At 31.4% G+C, this 22,440-nt stretch overlaps 1 pseudogene; it reads right to left on the minus strand.

Moving 5' to 3' along the window:
• Positions 1-21,717, minus strand: part of LOC143046811 (uncharacterized) — a 79,492-nt pseudogene extending 57,775 nt beyond the window's left edge.
• Positions 21,718-22,440: the final 723 nt, after the last annotated feature.

A 22,440-nucleotide genomic window follows, 5' to 3' on the forward strand; every position in this document is an offset into this window, starting at 1 on the left:
AACGTGAGTCTGGCGTATAAAATTATAATCCTGGTACTGATTTAACCTATAATATGATATCAAACATATCTAGAACAATTCAATAACACGTGTTGGCTATCTATTTCTATCTATATTTATGTTTGTTTTATGTCATATGACCGTCAGCAGTATTTGGATGTCACCTCGATAATTTATTTGATGGCCTATAGACTAAAAAACATACGAATGCAGATACATAACACCGAGCCGATGTATTATAAATTGTCTCTGTTAAACCGTTAATAAATTAAATATACGTTTTACTATGTATAAATTAAATATACGTTTTACTATGTATAAATTAGATATATACGTTTTACTATGTATTAAATCAAATTTGAGAATCTTAGTCAAATTGTTGAACATAAATGTCCCCTCAACGACAAAAAAGATGATTTAAAATTTGCCAAATCAAACTTTCTTTTTTTTTTGTATGTAGAATCGTCTCTTGTCGCAATATATATATGCATGTTTCAATATGCACATTTTATATCGTGCGGTTGGTCAGAAGTATTTTATTGAATACCTAAACAATTCTTATCATCTTGTAAGATACTGTCAATTAAACGTTTTTTGTAAAAATAATAATAATATGACTCAATAAATTCTTGTCTTAATTTATTATGGAAACAAATAAGTAGATTTTAAGTGGTATAAAGAGTGTTCATAAAATGTGCATTTGTAAAATATTAGTTTTTATTTTATCATACTATGTTTATATTTTGTTTTATTTTATTAGTATTTCGGCAAATTTTTGTTTTTATTAAATGTCAAACACGGGTTTCATTAGTTTTGCTGGAGTAGGATAAATAACCAATCCAATTGATTCTTGCTTCGTCAGAAATCATGTATATTATTCCAGTTTTATTATAGGAATATCAATTCGCCTACTTATTTGAAGAAATAATTGAATAAATACCTGTATGTATCACAAAAAGAAACGAAAACTCCAATAAGTGTATTTTTAACATCATTAGAATACTTTATTGCACTCTGTTTTGTTTAAATATCCAGAGATATGTCATCATGTTAAAATCAAAACTACATATTGAATGTGAACCGGAAATTTGTTTACAATTGTTATAATTGTCGAATGATGAGTTTATTTTTTCCGGAACATTCAATTAAAGGGAAACATAATTTTTTGTCATAATAGTGCAATAATATGAAAAAGTATACATAGGGTTAAAATTAGCCAATAGATTTTAATGTCCTTCAATCAGGTCAAAGTAACATGCATTTCGAATATAAAAAGTAGTGATCAGAAACATAAATAACTTCTTTTATTCACATTACATGATTTATAATGAAGTATATAATTTATTCCAAATGTATGCATTATTTGTGTAGTAACTTTAAACAGTTTATAGCTTATAGCTTAATTTACTTTTGCCGCATCTTCTTATTAAGAAAATGTTAATGTCCTGGAATGCCATATGATATGGAGTACCAAAGAATATTTTGGATAGGTTCCGGTAAAATTGTAGTAAATCTTAAAGGTTAAAAACATTTCATAGCATTTTGACTTTTTGTCCAAAATGTGTTGACTTTGGATATATTTTGAAGATGTAATATGATTCACAATTTGGAACCTATAAGTACTCTTATAAGAACATTTAATTAACTATGAATTTTAGATTTTGAAATAAATCAATTTGAGAACCAAATCATAGCCATTTTGATGTTTGATTAAAAATCCCATATTTGGTACCATATCCCTGTAATTTGGGCTGTAACATAGCATAAAAGGCGACAATAAAGCGGATGGCATTTTTAAATTTGAACAAGGAAATTAAGGAGGCTCGCGGGTATAAGATTTTCAGGAAAAAAATAAACAATAATTTTTCATTACAAATTTTATTTATTACCTTTAGTAGTTGTTACTTTATCCTATGGTACAAAAATTATTCCAATAATTCCATTTGTGTTAGCCCCAGATGACTTTTAAAATGCACACATCATTGAAAAAGCTCCAAATTATCTCCCTTTGGTGCAAAAATGCAATTTTTTGGCATTAAAATTGAAATATCTTTTTAACTCATCGGTGACCTATATTTTTTATGGTTGTTTTCGAATAAGCTGTACATAAACGAAATTATTGTAAAATTTAAGCGATTTCTTTAATTTAGTTCTTTTTTTATTTCAATATTACCGCTATTTCTCCTATTAGTTCAACAGAAAAAAAGGACATTATCAAAAATGTATGCTTCTTTCGAAGGCAGATTGTGAGCGTAAATGAACGGTGACCCCATTTTTTTTTTATTTCATCTTTCTATTAAGTATAAGATAAAGTTCATTTATTGAAAAATATAGAGAAATCCTATATTAAATAAAAAAATTGATTTAGACCCGCGAGCCCCCTTAAGACAAAAAGTAACATTAAAATTTGATATTAAAACTTGATTTTAAACCTAGGGAGATTCAAGTTGTATCATATGTTGCGATTTGAAAGAAAGATGCCAGATTTGAAATCGCAAAATTTAGGAAATAAATTTCCATATTAAAAGAAGTTATAGGTTGCACTTTGTAAATACAGCTGTTTCTCAAAACACGCCTCTTTTGGAGAGATCTTGAATATTCATAGAAAATTAATTTTGTTTACATACTGGTTCCCAGTTATGCTCTCTGTGTTCCGTCTCACAGAGACATAACTTGGGAATGTTACAAGAACATCTACATCTGCATATTGTTTACATTGATATTTGTGGTAAACTTTCATTCGAGGTAAGGGTAGATAAGAAAATTAGTGCTAGTTTAAACTCTGAGAAGTTCAGGGCATATAAACGTTGAAAATATGCCGCACAGCCCTATGTTTTGACCTTTAAAAAAAATTGTGGTGCAAATGAACTTTCAACTCTAGGATAAGATTTTTTTCAAAACGTCATAGTAACAGTGGTACAGTTATATATAGAGCCGTAAAACGAGTTCCTATGTGAAATTGCATTGTAAATATTTACAGAAATGCAACCTAATATAACACGTTAAGTATAATTTAGTACATAAATTTATTTTAATTTATAACCGTTCAAGGGTGCAAGAAGAAGATGAATATAGTGCATATTTCTCTCTGAGAGTTTGTAGGGCAACACAGGTCCTTTTAAACTGAACAGCAGTATATTCAGGTAATTTCAAAGTACCTCTACAGCACACGGCGATAAATTATCCATTTGACGTCTTCTCATTATTGTACGATGAAGGAACTTTTATAATTAATGAAGAATTGTCAGTCAAAACATATAAGAGATGACGGGTTACCAAAGAGGCATGTCTATATCAAAAAGCAGTTACCTCTTTTGAATTCCTGTTAATCCTGATTGAATATGTCAATGTTAACATACTGCACATCTAAATATTCGATTAACATTTATCTGATGCTTTTCTTTGGAGATTATTATTACCAAAATTTATTCTTTATAGACTGTCGTATAAGAAGCTTAATTTCTATAGCTTGTTAATTGGTAACGACCATCATTACCATTTTTGTTATATTAACATGTATCTCAGGATGCCAAAGATTTATTTTCGTTGACACCTCTATTTGACTTCCACTTGACCTTACATAGCATCCATTCAGTTAAGGAGGTATGTCTACTACGATCTGCAAACGCCCTACTACAAAAGGAAAAGAGACAAGCCTACGGAAGAATACCAAAATAGTTTATAAAAATTTAATATATAATATTCCAATGCATTCTGTGATATTAGATTTATATGTTTTAACCTTTAAAAGATGTGTTTGCTATTGTTCCGAATAATAAATCACCATGAACTAATACGATCTGATTGTCTATTAATGACGTTGAATCATATTTTAGCATTAGCCGACAATAGGAAAAGTAAAAAAAAAATAACTATTCATATAATTTTAATAAACAAAAGGTTAAGTATTTCATATCAAATACTTGATCTTTATGCATACAAGGTAAATAATCTTTTCCCAGTATCTAAAATGTGAAAAGTCAAGATGTCATAAGATAAACCACTTATACTTAATTTTACAAACTGAATTTTAATATATTATATATCTTAATAAAGTAAGGATGGTATGTTTTATGATGACCATATGCATTTTTTTTTTTTTTGGTAACTCATTGTATTTATCGTTGTGACATTATTCACTAATGTCGCATTTTGCTTTCGTTTATATGACATTCTCAACTGGAAGTAGTCTTGTATGTTTTTGTTAGTGTATGGTCGCATAGATTTAAACGTTCTAATGTCAGCGGACTCACTACTTAACACGGTCACAAAACGTGAATGTACCAAATCAAAACGTTACAAAATGTATGCATTATTTGTGTAGTAACGTCTTTTTTGGTCCTATTACTTCATAATTTATAATAGTTTTCAGCATAATTAATTTTTTCTGCAATTCCTTATTAAGAAAAAGTCTATGTCCTGGGATGCAATGGTGAGTACCTCTTGCCTATAGAACATTTTGAATTCGTTGCCGTCAAACTTTTAGTTCAACTTATAAAAAAATATTATTTACCGTTCATCTTGTTTTTTTTTTTTTAAATAAATCAATTTAAGATACGAATTATGATCGATTTGGTGTTTTATAAAAAAAAAAGATGAATTTCACGCCCGTATTTGGTAAAATACTCTTGTACTTTGGGATGTAACATTGCATAAAAGGCGACAAACAAATCGGATGACATTTGTTTTTTTTTTTAAATTGAACAAGGAAATAAAAAAACGTACTATTATTATATTTTTTTAAAATAACTTGATGACTTCATTTTAAAAGCTGTATTTCTGCCAGATGAAAGAAAGATACCGAATTGAAATTTTAAAATGTACACCTTTTTTTTTGAATTAGGGAATTCAATTTCCATATTTAAAGGAAGTGTCGATAAAACGTTAATGATCCTTTGGTAGAATTATCGTTATTCATGATCGTCGTGTTTGCACATGAACGCAAAAGGTAAGAAGAAGATGATTGGCAATCATGGATAATGCAAATTTACCACATATATTCTGTAAGGCAACACTTATCGATCTATTAAACTGATATGCTTCCGATTCACGTCAAGTCCAAGTCAGTACCTTAAGGCACTCAACGATTATTTATCTACTTGACATTTTCCTATTATTGTACGATGTAGGAACTTTACACGATACAAATTAGTAATTTAAAGCATTTTCAGTCAAAACATGTAACACTAAGATATCACGGGTTACAAAAGAAGCATGGGTATACATGAAAACCTATTGAATCATCTGAAATCCTGTTAACCTAAAGAAAATTTGTCAATTCCCAGAAAACTATACGGCATATACAAATATTCGATAAACAGTTATCAATTAACAGTTTATTAACAGTTTCACAAATGATATCGGATATGTTCCTTACGTCGTAACTACAATCCCCTTCCCTTTCATGAATGTGACCTACCGAATTAGACTATTTACCGGATTTTTTATCACATAAGCAACACGACGGGTGCCACATGTGGAGCAGGATATGCTTACCCTTCCGGAGCACCTGAGATCACCCCTAGTTTTTTTGGTGGGGTTCGTGTTGTTTATTCTTTAGTTTTCTATGTTGTGTCATGTGTGCTGTTTTTTTGTTTGTCTTTCATTTTTAGACATGGTGTTGTCAGTTTGTTTTAGATTTATGAGTTTGACTGTCCCTTTGGTATCTTTCGTCCCTCTTTTATCTGAAGTTGTACTCTAAAAATATTATTACCATATTATATTCTTTATAGACTGACGTAAAAAAAAGCTTGATTGCTATTGCTTATTGATTGATATCGAACAGCATGACCATTTTTGTTATATTTACATGTCACTAATTAGGATGCAAAAGATTTATTTTCGTTGACGCCTTTGTTAACCTCCACTTGAAGTTTAAGTCACCACCATAAATGAAAAAACAAGCATCCGTTCATTTAAGGATTTGATCTTACTGCTAAAGCAAACGCCCTTCTCAGAAAAAAGGTGTCTACAGATGATTACCTCAATTGTTAATTTTAATATATTATATTCCCATACATTTGGGGATAATACTAGCTTTTATATGTTTGAACCTTTAGAGGATGTGTTTGCTATTGTTTCTAATTCAAATTCACCATGAACTTATACTATCTCATTGTTTATAAATGACGTTGACTCATATTTCAACATTCGACGTCAATAGGAAAAGTCAAAAACAATACTATTTGTATAATATAATAAATAAAAGGTTAAGTATTCCATTTTAAACACTTAGTTTTTATGCATTTTGATAAAATATTTGCACATTATTTAAAACAACATAAATAATTTTTCTCAGTATTTAAAATGTACAAAGTTCAAGATGTCATAAGATATATCACTTATATCTTATTTAAGAAATTACTCGAATCTATATAACACGTATCTTGAGATAGAAAGGAAGTTATATTTTATGCTGATCATTTGCAATTTTGTTTTCGTTATGACATTTTCATAAAAATCGTAGATTGCGTTCATTTTTAAGACACTTTAACTTGAATTAGCATTTTAAATCTAATCAGTTTAAGTTGGCATAGATTAAGGCCGTGTTCACACCAAAAGCCATGTGCAGTAAACATGTTTACAATTAGTTTAATGTAATGACCACTGGTTTCACATTAAATTTGTTCAAATCTATACACCTTGTTTGATAACCTGTACATAAGGTTTGTTCACACTTGTAAACTATATGTCATTTAAATGTTCATTACGTAAAACTGAATGCAAATTTTTCAGACAACCTTTCTAGCAGTTAGGAAAAGACCGTCTGGCCTCAAAAAAGGGGAGGAGATTTTCCTCAATAAAAAATCACACTCTGGCCATACAGATGATAAAAGAAATATTCTGAATACAGAGTTTCCCCATAAATTATAGGACCTTTATTGGGACTCCGGATTGGGTGTTTTAAGCTCGAGATTTCGGGATTTGTCCTTCCGGGATCCGTGACTCAGAAACAAACACATACCCCCCTTCTTTGAAGTTCAGTGGTTGCACCTTTCTGAAAGCCATTTTGATGGTGCAGTAGTTTAAAAATACTAAAGATGTCTAATGTATTGATTGCGCATAAGAAAACGTAGGCTGCAGCAGGGCGCTTACAGACGAAGAAAAAGGATTGAGATGTTAAGAATCACTATATTTCTATCTATTTTCTGTTTGCATCAAATGGTATTTCTTCTCTAAAGAGTGTTTGGCAAAGGGAGGGGGTAATGTTTTTTTTTATTATTTCTAAGTGTTTTATAACGGATCTGATGTACAAGACACACAATACAATTTACCCCACACTTTTTTTAGTAATGCATTTATAAGATCGTTATTTCAGTTAAAAACCAGTGGCAAATATCTCTGTGTATGTCCAGTCGATTCGGGAGGACCTTTTTAAATGAATTACGTTTTCTGCAATGATGATTCGTTGAGTCTTGATAAGGGGTTCATAAAGGTACGTAAAGTTTTTTTTTATGAAAAATAAATATATCAAGTTTAGACAAATATTTCTGCAAAAAACTTTATTAATACTTGTTATAAATATAAATTTTATTTACAAATCGTTTCTTCCTTAAATATACATGGTAAAATAAATTTTATATACATGCCTAGTTTTGTGTACACTTAACCTACACAAGACCTACATTGACTATCGTCTGCATGTAGACAAAAAATGATTTAAACTACATGTAAACATTGAGTTTTATCAATGGGACCGTAGTTGTGTTAAGTTTACGTGTGAGTTACACTAACACAACAACGAGTTTAGGTCAATGTGAACACGGACGAATTTATATGTGCAGACACTACGCAAACCACCTTGCATTACTGTACCAAGTTAACCTTATGGAAAATGTGTTTTTAATTTTCATCTCCTCACACTCAAATGACAATGTTGAGATCGTAGTGAATTATTAATCATAAAATATATTTCTAAACACAATATTTGTTATCTCTGAAAAAAATACTGTACAGTAATTTTCGATTTGTAAATTTTTGAAAGATATAAACTGTATGACAAAATCTAAAAATTGATATTAAAGAAATCTAATGTTTAAGACGTTTCCTATGAAATTGAGATAATCCCTAAATCATTTTTCATAAAAAAAAAATAACCAACGTAGATACAAGAAGCCTGCCTTAAGGAGAGATAAATCCTACTTTGAAAAAAATCTCTCTGATTTTCTCTGAAACTAACATTATCAAGATGCTTGATTTCTTGATTAACAACATATTTTCTACGTTCGGAGGACGTGTTCTTCAATAAACTATCGGCATTCCCATGGGAACCAATTGTGCCCCTGTTCTTGCCGACTTGTTCCTTTATTATTTTGAGGCTGACTTCATACAGGAACCTATTAGGAAGAAACAAAAGAAATTAGCAATATCCTTGAATTTACTTTCAGCTATAAAGATGATGTTCTCCAACTAAAACAAATCAAAACGTTGAACGCATATATCCCATGGAACTAGAGATAAAGAATAAAACATATACAATTAAATCTGCCTCATATAATGGAATTTCTAGTGTTTATTTTCTAAATATAGTAAACACAGTTATATTTTGTGAACTGTCAATTTCTTCATGGGACACTTTTTCCACAGTAAGGGGTTCATTAAGGGATGAAAATAAGTTTGAAATTTATGTTACAATTTAAATAGCTATGAATTTATTAATTTAAGTTGCAGTATAAAACAATATTAAAATTTAGGTCAATGTCAGAAAAATATCAACTTTTTTGTGGTAGAACCTCGCCCTTCCCCAGTTTCTCAGCCTCATACAAAAAAGTTGATATTTTTCTGACATTGACCTAATATTGTATATTAATCAACCACTATAAGTAAAGTATATCTTAAAGCTGAATTTGTTGATATATGTTTATTTTAGTTGTCAAATATGCTGTTGATTGAACAATTTATTGTTCAACAGAGGATGCATAAAAACTGCCAATCTTTACTGCATATTTTCTATCTTTTAAAAAAAAAATATATATCGAACCTTAATAATGTAGCTTTTTGAGTATCCAACTATTTCAAATGTAGTTTCGTCACAAGAATTTTTCAAAGATGGGTCATTTTGTCTATATGAACGTCGGTAAATTCGTATGATTGAGCACAACGATAAGTGGTACGTTGGGACAACTCAATATTAAGCAGTCAATATACGTGACAAATTACCTAATGTGAAGTTTATTGAAATCATTATACTATGAACATACTATGTTTGCAAACCATGAGTCCTTTTTATATAATATAAGACTTTTAAGGTTCGTAGTATTTACATTCAACGTTTTTTATCGGATTTTTATACTATAACGTAACCTCGAGGTTCAACATTGATAGTAAAAAAGAAATCCCATATGAACGTTACATGTAAATGAGATGAACCTTCGAATTCTAATGATATAGGACAAGAAAACAATGCGCATCTTCCATGTTCAAATCTGTTAAAATAAAAAAAAAATGAAAAACTTACACACTACGCAATACTTTTGTCTTTTTTTGGGGGGTATTTCTTATATATTCTCATTTCTCTAACTTTGATTTCTGTTTATCGTAAGTTCATGTTATACAAGTATATTGGAGTGTGTGCAAAATGAAAATATTCATCCGAGACAAATCAAAAACGCATTATTTTTTCTTTGTGTAAAATTGAACAACTTTTGCAGGTGTTGATTTAGAAGAACGCATGCGAAACGTGCATATTAAAGTATAAACAGTGGCAGTTTCAGACAAAGGAAACGACCATGTAACTTTTAAAAAAGGGGGTACGGGGTTTTCTTAACAAATTGTGTTTGTAATTTATTTGTAAACATACACTACATATAGGACAGTATATTTTAAATCTTTATTTACTAATATATGAATAATGTTTTACTTGGACAAAAAAATACCCCCCCCCCCCCCCCCCTCCCCTTGTTTTGAAGTGTAAGGGTTGAAAAATATGGGGATTGCCACTGACTTCATAAAAGGGAGTCCTGCGTCAGTGATTTCGTATATAATTAATCAAATTTGTCTCAAACTGAAAGAGGCGTCCGGGCAACCTGCACGGCCCAGCTTGACTTGCAAAACAGCCATTGGACTTCAGGGTAATCTCGGACTATAACTTGGCATGTCGTATTAATAAACAAATCAAATCTATATTTTGTAACCACAACAGATTGGATAGTATTAAAATAAAATAATGAAAGGATAGCATGATTAAAAGTTTGAACCCTGACGACAATAAATACAGAAAATTCTAGCATTTACCTATCATATGAAGATACGATGAGGTGATAAACTTAACAATTAATAATGTAACTGATTCATTATCATATTCACATTATAGTGACACGTCTTAGTTCGTCTGTGCTAGCTAATCATCCGTATTCATTACCGATCGCCTTTAGTCAGATGAGCGCGCTGTTTACGTGGGGAGGTAATATTTTGTCACCAGTACATGCACTGCATATCTTGACATACATCTAGAAATTGACAATATGGGTCTGTTGAAAACCAAACTTAACCACAAAAGAGATGAGTTCAGCTTTCCAATTGTGAACATTTTTATGTAGCAACATTCCAGCAACGCCTGCAAACGAAGTATATATCTCCAAATTGAAACGATATACACGGGTGTGTAAATTATATCATGATTTCCTTGATAGATGGTTGCTGCCATTGATAAGTTGAAATCATCCCTTCGTAAATTTTACGGACTTCATCACAATTTGTTTGACCGTTATGAAATATCCGTTTAACAGATGATATCGGATATGTTCATTATGTCGTAACTACAATCCTGTGCCCTTTTCACGAAAATGACGTACCGAAGTAGACTATTTACCGGGTTTGTAATGACATGAGAAACACGACGGGTGCCACATTGGTGCAGGATCTGCTTACCCTGCCGGATTTTGTGCTGACATGAATTATATTGATTTTGTGATATTTATAAATTGACTGTTTACAAAAATTTTAATTTTTTGAAATACTAAGGCGTTTCTACCTCAGGCATAGATTACCTTAGTTGTATTTGGCAAAATATTTTAGGAATTTTGGTCCTCAATGCTCTTCAACTTCGTACTTTATTTGACCTTTTTAACTTTTTTGGATTCGAGCGTCACTGAAGAGTCTTTCGTAGACGAAACGCACGTCTGGCGTATATACAAAATTGAGTCCTGATATCTATGATGAGTTTATTTACAACCACTGGGTCAATGCCACTGCTGGTGGAGATTTATTTCCCCGAGGGTATAACAAGCCCAGTAGTCAGCACTTTTTGTGCTGACATGAATTATCATTGATATGGTTATAATTTTTAAAGTACTGTTTACAAAATTTTGAATTTTTGAAATATTAAGGCTTTTCTACCTCAGGCATAGATTACCTTAGCTGTATTTGGCAAACATTTTAGGAATTTTGGTCCTCAATGCTCTTCAACTTCATACTTTATTTGGCCTTTTTAACTTTTTGGGATGCGAAAGTCACTGATGAGTCTTTTGTAGACGAAACGCGCGTCTGGCGTATATACAAAATTTAGTCCTGGTATCTATGATGAGTTTACTTACCCTGCCGGAGCACCTGAGTTCAACCCCAGTTTTTCTAGGTTGCTTCGTTTGTGCTATTATTTTTCTGTTTTTCTTTTTCTTTTTTGGTCATATCAGCTATCTTCGATCAATGAGTTTAAATGTCCCTCTGGTATTTTTTGCCCCTATTTTATAATTGTTTGCAAGAAAATTGACCAATTAGAAACCGAGATACAGGTATATATCATTTAAATATTTGAGCATCACCATTTTGCTGTATGAAGACAAAACAATTCACGGTTTACAAAATTGAAAGCCTACAATGATTGACTCCGACAACTGAAATAGCTATAGGCGTGTTTTACACCATTTTGTAGATAATTTCATGTGAACTTACAACATAATAAGATTCTGTAGGATAGACAACTACGGAATATGAATATAACGGAAGTTCGCTTCCTTGAGAATGAAATAATTAAACTTCAAAAACATTTAAGAACGTACGCTCTTCACAGAACCAGATATAGTAAATAATCATGTCACTTCGACAGTGCAGCTTAAAACCTTCTCTGATCATTTGCATCAAAACTATGTGTTGGTCACCAATAACTACACAAACAAATATGCTAAATATGCCTACTTGAGGTGTTATGAGAGGATTAAAACTGTAACTTTATCCTTGTCGATATTTATGTAAGTTTTGGTAGGACAGTTTATCGACAGGTTGCATGTCTTTCTAAATAAGGTCACCAATTGTGCCTAATTAATAGCAGACTTGTTTCTGTATTGAATTAAATCACAGTCTATGGTCAAAGTCAGTTAAGACCCGCCTTATTTTTATTTGATTGATGCCATTAAATTTTCTGCCAAAACTAACTCAATATGAACGATTAATTACAATTAATGTCTGGAAATAGATAAACTCTACACAAAATTTTATAACACAAGAGTTCCCTTAACAACGTCGTCTGGTGTTTTTATTTTATATATCACGTATCGTTTGCTAAGCATGTGTCTGTACCGACGTTTTTGAATTCCATTGAGAGAAATCTTCGTATTACTGGTTAACTATTAAGTCAAAGATTTCGTTACCATGCATTAGTTTAAACCTTTACGTAATTTTCAATAGACGCACATTTGGCTGTTTCTTTAGATAAGTTATAAAAACTATTTGAGGGGTATTTATTTGGCATGTTGCTTGGCAATATTTCTGTTTCTATTCATTTTTAACTCATTTTCAGAACCATTCCCATTCTATACTTCCTATCCTTCTACTGGACAGACCTATATATCAGGATCAACCGTCTGTATGTATTGCTTTTTTTCTTGTCCTGAACATTTGAACTTGACGTTATGTTATCATCAAGAAGTTAGTCAATTATTATGTTTAACTGTACTGTTTGAACTATTCACTACGATCACTTTATGAGGGCCTCAATGGCCAAGTGGTCTAAGTTGTTCTACTACAATAATCACTAGCCAGGCAGTCAACACTGAGGTTGTGAGTTCGCACATCACTCGTGCAGGTGAACTTTACTCCAATCTTGATTGACTAGAATTGTCAGTTTTCCTATCAAAGGTCGGTGGTATTCTCCGGTCAAACCGGCTTCCTCCACCCATCAAAACGTAACGCCCTGAAAAAGTCTAATAGTGGCGCTCAAAAATGGTGTTAAAATACAAACCAACAAACAAACAACGAACACTTGTTAATGGCGTCTTGGTAGATTGATGTATATGATGTTTTGTTTCTTTACTCAATTTTCCGGAGTCTGTTATTCGTTACGTTGGTTGATATAGTCGAGATTTTGATTTTGTCTGTTTTTTTTTTAATTCAGAACATTGTTACACGTACAACGTATATACTGACGACTTTTAAAATTCTACATTCATGCTTATGTTGAAAAAAATAAAATAGCAAACAAACCAAACTTTCAAGGAAAATTAAATACAGAAAGGCCATTATCAAATGACAGAATCAAAAGCTTTAAACATCAATCGAGTGAAAGACAACTGTCATATTCCGGACTTGGATTATGCAGAAAATTGCGGCTCATGCTTTCTTATTTAATTAATGTTATTTTGTGCGAAAACTGTTGGAAAGAGGGAGAACCAATTTTACCTGTATTGTTTTCATAATGCACAAGTTGTCCAATCCTACTGATAATTTTAAAAATGTTAAAAATTTTATATAATAAATTTAAGATGTTTTTGAACTATTTCATAACATATTTCCACAAACTGAAAATTTTATTCGGATTTAAGTGTAGCTGTTCAAGTCATTCATATACAAAGAAAAATGAAAGTTTAAATACAGTGCGAAAGCCGGAAACACTGAAGAGTTACTTTGTATCTGTCACGCGGGAAAAGGGAGATAATCGTAATTTTAAAAGATGGCGCCACCATCGTATTGACGCAGTATTTACCTTACATTTTAAATTGGCTTAAAAATTGGTTTCTATATACTTTAAATGCAGTTTAAGAACTTATTTAAGTAATATATTGATTTGATTACATGTTTGATGAATAACGACTTTGTCAATCGCTTATAACTATACAAATCGAGCCGATATAAAAAAAAGGGGGCGTGTTGATTTTTCTTCACAAGGGAACCCTTGGTCTAAAAATAAGTGACACAAATGCATCCTAAGCCTTCCCATTGGTCAAAACTGTTTTGAATCTCGGGGAAACACATGAGGTGATCCATACGTCACCAAATTTACCCATCATTCGTTGCGATGTGAGTGTATTACACATCGGAATTTGTGGAAGGTAACGGCGGTATTTTTCATGATAACACAATTGAATTCACAACCAGGACGTAGAATTGAACACCCATACGAAGCAGAACAGTGTTGATTTTACAATTATTAGTTCTTTGTTATCGGAATAGATAAGATATGGTTGCGACAATGAATTTTACAGCCAATAAAAAACAAAAGGTATGTATGTAAGATGTAAATAAACAGCTGATTTTGAACATCCATGCCAATACAAAAATAATGTACACCATTGTAATATTCCAGAATGCTACAAACGAATAGAATATCTCATTTGATAATAATTTTTGTGTTTTAAACGATTTATCTGCATGCATAAAGACCATGACTTGGACAAAAGTATTTATAATTTTAATGTTATATACTCAACTCAGTAAACAATGATTGTGTCTCTTGTGGATAGTTGTCCCCTTTACAATCACAACAATGATTGTTTCTCTTATGGATAGTTGTCCCATTTGCAATCATGAAACCAGATGCATATGCTATTTCACTAATTTGTGCTGCATATGATACTCTTGACACTATTTCAGGGAGACCCTAAGTGTAACTTGTTGATTTTTACCATTGAGTGTGTATGCAGCAAGATTTAAATGAATAGACTATATAAGTTCAAGAAGTTTGCTGTCATCTCTATGCTGTCTCAATATTGCCATTCTAATATTGCTTTAACTGTTCTTGACTTTAGTGTTAAAACCTTTATTTACAGTTAATATAAATGTCACCAACAGAAATTGCTATGCTGTTGCAAATAGCAAAATTATATGCACTCTTACAGGCTAGGCATGCCATAAAATTCATATGAATAAAAGGAGATGTTTCTGTTTACATAGAATGTTTACCCCTGCCATATTCTGTGTGCCTGTCCCAAGTCATGTTCAGTGGTTATTGATGGTTCATGTCAAAGCCAATTACAGCCAACCATATGTAATGGGTTTTTCTCATTAATAGACTTAGGGTTGCCTATAATTTCTTATATTCACTTCATTTGAACTTTGGTGGATAGTTTTTTCATTGGCGATTATATCACATCTCCTTATTTGTATTTGTATTCTAATCCAGGTTAAGTGTTTCACTCTGTACAATGACGGCATATAAAACATGATACCAAGAAAAACAAAGAATAACTAAAGTCTCACTCTGTGACATATAGTTAACCTTCCATATTTTCTTATCCTGGAAGCTATTAGAAATTTGATATATGATTTGCTTATTGTTGAAGGCTGAAGCCACCTGTTGCTGTTCACAGCAATGTTCTCGTGTCTACAAAGTACAAAATTAATAGTTAACTCATTTGCAGTCATACCACTTCTCCTTAAATACATGTACATATCTTCTGAATTTGGATTTTGTCTGACAGTTGGAAATTAAGAAACATTCACAAGTATTACTCTAGTGTTCATGTGTTAGTATGCACGAAGGTCGGAAATCCTTGATGTTTAATACTACTTGTTCTGTTGTCATAATAAGCTAATAATTCTGAAAGTTTAACATTTAATTCGAATACATCAGGCATATATAGATATATATATAAATATTATCAATTCATTGTCATATAACTTAGTAAGGCAAAGAAATAGAAAACTAAGGTAAAAAATATTAAAATATAATTTGCAAATTAGGAAAGCAAAAACTAAATCAACAAAGAGTAAATGATGGCGTCATTTATGCCCAACATATGTTCTAAGGATGTAAACTTTGTTAGATAAATGCCAAATTAGGATTTTAACCCCAATTAAAAGGTTCAATCTGTGATTATCTACAGCAATGCTGTGTCTTCTCCAACATATTCTCTTGTTAGTTCTATAACATTATACACATTAAAATATAATTAGAATTTTCAAAATTAAAAAAATTCATGAAAAAGACATTCAATCAAATAAACTGAGTACTTAGGGTGCAATACCGTCTTTCCTCAAACAACACAGAATGACTAGCATTCACATAAATGAGTACTTAGGGTGCAATACCGTCTTTCCCCGGACAACACAGAATGACTAGCATTCACATAAATGAGTACTTAGGGTGCAATACCGTCTTTCCCCAAACAACACAGAATGACGAGCATTCACATAAACATTTGAATATTTGATTGATTGTCTCTTCTCCCCCCCAACAATTTTTTTTCAGTGCTTTGTTTTCAGTAACAGATCCTGATCTTACATGCTGATTAATATATGCATGTACATGCCACATCTAATTAAAAAATCTTGAAAAAGTTCTTGATTTTATAATTTCAAGTAATCTTAAATGGTAAACGCCTTTCAAAATGAAATCAAGGTATAAACTAAGCAGAATTTGAAATTAAAAAAAATTAGATAAAATAATTGGATAAAGATTAAAAATAAAGAAAAAGAAACCAAGGTCAAAACCTTAAACTGAAGATTAAATTAAAATGGTCTGAGAGTATTTCAAATACATGAAACTCACAAAAAATAAATAAATATAAAATACATTTAAAGTACTGTTTAGTATACATGAATTGAGTAGTAAATGTTCATATTATTGGGTTCAGACATCTGTAAAGTCATCTATAGGTCTATCTTTCTACAAGTGAACTTCTCTATGTGGAGTTGCTCTGCTTCTTAGATATTCTGAAATAACATGAATATTATAATGTGTATCAACATGATGAATATGAATGATTATTTCAAATTTTTACAACTTTGGCTGTCAGTCTCTGCAATACATCAGATTTGGATCTATAAAGCAAATTAACATGCAAGTCAACACTATATACACATATACACAAAAAAAATGAATGCACTTATGCACAAATAGTTCCTACAATTGGTTGTAAGATAATATACATTGCATTTGACTATATATCTTCAATAATTAATACACATCATTTAATTATAAATGACCTTAAAAAAGGCTTCATTGATAAGTCATCGTGTTGCTACATGTACAATGAATCTCTAAAATGAGAATTATGATCAAATTTGCAACTGAATTTTAATCTGAAAAGAAGAATAAGTTTATGAATCCATCTTTACAGATTTAGCATATATTTACAACATCAAACTGGACATCCTTTAAAAATCACCAATTCTGAAACATATATATTCTATACTTTACTATACTTTCAAAAATATAGTTAAGAAGTGGAAAGTAATATTTGCATTTTAAATGCTAACATACATGTATAAGTGAGTGAAAACATACATGTACATAATTACCGTCCAAAATATTTTTTGATTCCTAAAGGAATGACAGGATCACATAATTCAATCCTTTTTTTATCTACATGTATGTACAAGCTAGATCACATCTAAGTGAAAATGAGAGCAACTCTTCCCTACATTTTTTTCTATTTACTACATATATATATATACAAAAGAGTCAAGAAGGATTAATATCAACAAAAAGGCACACATCACATTAAACTTGGCTATCTTTTGCTTATTAAAGATTGTTTTAATATTTGAAACATTATCAAAAAGGTATCTTTTGGTCAACACTCTTGACAAGTATACTTGAATTATTCCAACAATATTTGAGACAAGGTCTATTTAACCCAAAAACTATATTTTAACAACTGAATACAATGCCCATTGATCTAGTTGAATGTTATATGATTACACGTTGTTTAAAAGAATAATTGTCAGCACAGGCTGATTCATAAATAGATCGATTGGTAATACATCCAGTTTTGCAAGAGCAGCCCTTCGTATACCAATTTACAGTCTTCTCTATTTTCAGTAAGTTGACATCACTATCCCATACACACCTAAGTAAGCTGTCAAAGTGTCCGTTAGTATGTTCATCCTACAATTTTATAATTTGCCATCCAAAATCTGAAAGAGATGGAAGCTTTAAAAACCCAGTAGACGCTTGTGACCAAAACATAAAGACCAAACAGCATCTCTGCCAATGAAATTTAATGAGTCAGCATTTGGCTTAATTTCAACCTCAGTCAAAATTCTCTCCCACATCTTTTCCCTAATATCTGAAATTATTGTTAAATGTTTTTCATTAATAGTATCTGCATTTATAGTATCAAACAGAGACTTTGGTGATGAAATAGGTAGGAAGGCAGAACAGTGTCTGGAAAAGTATACAGCTGATATTAATCTGTAAAAGGAATGAAGCCCATAGGAGACCATGCTCAGAACCACCTGAAATAAAACCAGCATACTTTCTAAAGGTATCAAAAAAAGTTTTCTTGCTAAACCCTTTAAAAAAGGAAGTATCATCACATCCACTAAATATATACAAAATTTGAATACATTGTTCTATGTTTTCAATTCCCTGAAAGAAAACATCATTTTTTAATGATCGAACTAATGCGTTCATATCAATAAATGATTTTTCATAAGGAGTATCTTTCAACTGAACAAACATTGATTTGTTTATATTTTTCAGTCTTGGTAAACCTATGAAGTAAACATCTGTATCAGGACTGTAAATGATGCTGTTTATAGCAGATGATGTTACAGCATGCAACCATACTCTGGTGTCTGCCTCTTCATGATCACCAGCTGCATCAAAATATTCTGTAATAGAACCATGTTTGGAGCATAGTGCTTTGTTTTGAATTCATTGTCAAAGCCACCTGCTGTAACTAAAAGAAAATCAGAACTTGAAAACTTTTCATTTGCCAGCTGTAAAAATTTGTCTGAAAGAAAATTAACTAGTAAGCGTTTCTGAAATCTGACACCAATAAAAGATCTCCAGTTCTGAGTCAAGACTGTGTTTGGACATATCTCTTCGTAATCTGAGGATTGAATTTCAGAATCACGTCTGGATCGTTCAAGGTCCTTTGGACTGACACCATTTCTGTTCTGGTGGTCAAATATTATGTGTACTTCTGAAGCCTTGAGTTGGTGATGTTGACGTACTACCCACAAGTCAAAAAGGAAGGCTGCATATTCTGAAAATGTTTTGTGAATAGAAAGAGGACTTGTATTAATAATAAACATGGCATCAATAATAAAAGCTAGTGACTTAGCTGCTGAAATGAAAACTGGCAAATTAGTTAAGAATGATTCTGAATATAATTTCTTAGCATCACAAATAGCACGAGGCAGCTGTATAAACTGTTCCAAATTAGAAACTGGCTTGTTAGTTAATTTAGAAAAAGCTATTTTTTTCCTTAAACATGAAATAACAGTTTTTTCATCTTTTATTTCTTTCTTTTGTCTATGAACTGTAACCTTGGAAATACTAAAAGTTTTTAAATTTCTTTTTTTTCGGGGAGGGGGTTTTGTCTTGCTGTCCGTAGTCTTAAGCAAAAAGCAATTTACATAATTTGATAAATATTCCTGTCCTAACTGTCTGTATTTCATTAAACTGTCCGTCTGTTCAGCTGTTGCGTCAGTGTCAGTAAAAATGTGATGCAGTGTCAGTCTATCTCCTGTACAAAATAAAGAAGACTGCTTTAAATGACAAAAATACTCATGAATATTTTTCTCCTCTAATTCAACATAAGGAGTAGTATGTTGCGTATGATGTGGCATTTCATTTTCAAGGAGTAATTTTGTTTTTAAATTGTGAATTGTTTCAGCCCTGTAAGGTAAATAATAGGTTAGTGCTGCTAAAGATTACTGGCTAAAAGAATTTAGAGCATTTTTGGTTTTAAGGTTTATCTCCATTTCATGTGCTTCATCAAGAGCAACTGAGTAGCCATGCTCACCTGAAATAGAGACAGACAAGCAACCTTGGGCAAAAAACTGAATGACCTAAGGGGATAAGTTTTTAAATCTGCAATATGATAGGGTATCATTCTGAGATAATTGTGCTTGTCAAATGCATGGAACAAACAAGCTAACTGTTTAAGGCAAGCATTTCTTAAATCCCAATCTCTTGTCCTAATTGCAAAATAAAGCCCCAAATAATTCATGAAATCTTCATGAACAAAAGAGTCCCAAAATGAAAATGTTTGGCTTTTCAATTTTTCTTGTTCTCTCCATGTATTAAAATCTTCAAGCATTTCATCTGTAAAGATAGAAAAAATTGAATCTTTTTTGTTGCAAATGTCATTCCACAGTTCTTTGTTACAAAGGTTCTGCATCTAAAGAGGATAAAATATCTGAAATAATATCATTAAAAGATTCTTGATATTGAGTGAAATTCTGAGAACCAGATAAAAATTTACTGATTTGCAACTTCAAAATTGCCTCCCATTTTTGAGTTAAAAACCTATGTGTAACTGAAAATTTGGAACATTCAGTAAGATTTTAAAAGTGGATCCATTGTGGAATCTGGATGCAAGCTATTTGAGACCAGCATCTAGGTATACCTTAATAAAAATGGGCAATAAATTTTTTAGAATGTGCCAGTCTCCTGGGTATGGAAGGACCCAGTTTAAACTGGCACCATACTCCTTTTTCAATTTGATGAGGTAATCGTAACTTTTACCATCGCCTACAACAACAGCATAATCACACTGACTACCAATCTGAAATTTTTCATGTAATATATTTAGTACTTGTAGAACAGTTTCCTTTTTGTCAGCAGTTTCATCCAGGACAGCAATTGATGTGAAAGATGATTTCTCAGTGTCCTGTTTAGGAAGTGAAAAGAAAGTCTTAACACCAGGAACTGAAATGTGCTTCTCCTGCAAATAAAATTAAGAGAAACCATAACGTTTCATATCTTCTTTGAACTTGACATAAGATTTGGACTCATTTGAAGAACAGTTAAAATCTGAAAGTGTAACATGTGAAAATCTGTTTTCTGCAATAGATGATGGAAGACCAATGTTGTCTTTTGAATTAGTTATTGCAGTGATGATCTCAATAGGGATGGATCTGTCTCTGGAGGAATCTACAACCATATCATCTGAAAGGGAATCAATATTTACAGAAAAATCAACAGTACTGGTAGTTGGTAAACTAGGACAGGGTGTAGCTATTTGTATAGTTGTACCATGGAACCCACTTTTGTCTTTTCCTGAAACAACTACTGAATAACTTATCCAAATTATCAAAACTGGCTATAGTAAACCTGTGTGGAGAAATAAATCTGTTTGTTTGTTCCAATTCTTTGCATCGACTTGTTATAAATCGACGTAAAGAGTCTTTGGAGATGTCAGCACCAATTCTTGCATTAATGGATAAATATGCTGAAGAAGAATTTGAAAATTTGTCTGCAACATCTGTCAGTAACAAATGTAATGGTTTAACACACTGTGAATTTTGAGTATTAAAAATACAACTGGAAATAAAAAGTCTGTGGAATGTTTTACATACATTAAAAGGCTGCTCAATGTAATGTCTGTCCCATGCACCTACATATTGTAACCAGTCTCTGTCTTCTTTGATTGTGGCACTAATTCTAAATAAAAAATTCCATAAAACAGGAGGAATGTTAAGTATTTCTGAACCTGTGTCAAATTTTTTTATATCAGGCAATTCTGTTGATAAGGATTTCTCTGATGTGTACTGTTTCACAAATGTCCTTAAAATTTGTACAGCCTTATCTGAAATTTCATGGTTAGTCATCTTTGAGTTTTTCTCTGAAATTAATTTTTTATTATTGTAAATTAATTTTGTAACTTCTTCATTTTTTTCATTTAATGTACTGTAAAAATTTACTGTCATTGTATGCAAAGAACTGAGTAAATCAGCACCATTCCTGTAAATTAAACTACCATCTTTTTTTCTCTTTGGAACAAAGTGTAGCAAAGCTTTCCCTAACTTAACCTTCAGCATTCTAAGTAACCATTTAAGGTTATGGTTGAGCAGCTTTAATTGCTCATTGCTAGATATGGTACATTTGAATGTGTTAATATTTGTTTTCAATAAATTCATATACTTTTCATAAACAACAGGTAATAATAATGGTTTATCGTCAAGAAATGATTTGACGACAAATTCAATAACATGATGTAGGGTGACAGTGTCAATGTTGTCGGCACATATATCCACAGGGTCTATACATGTCAAGTTATTCAAACGTTCAGTTAGATATTGAGGGGTCTGAAATTTTGCCTCTTCTCCTGCTTCAGATCTACAAAACAGGTTAAAACTGATATAACAGTAGGAACAGCAATAATTCTTTCTGAAATATTTAATTCTGATTCAAAATTTAATTCCTGTTTAAGATACTGTAAAAACAGGTCATTTGTACAGTCTGAAATACAGATAAATCTTTCAGTTCTGGAAATCTTTTCACACATTACACAGACCTGTTCCTTTTTCCAATTACTAAAAGTGTTGTAGTGG

Source organism: Mytilus galloprovincialis, chromosome 9 (assembly GCF_965363235.1).
Source record: "Mytilus galloprovincialis chromosome 9, xbMytGall1.hap1.1, whole genome shotgun sequence".
Lineage (NCBI taxonomy): Eukaryota > Metazoa > Mollusca > Bivalvia > Mytilida > Mytilidae > Mytilus > Mytilus galloprovincialis.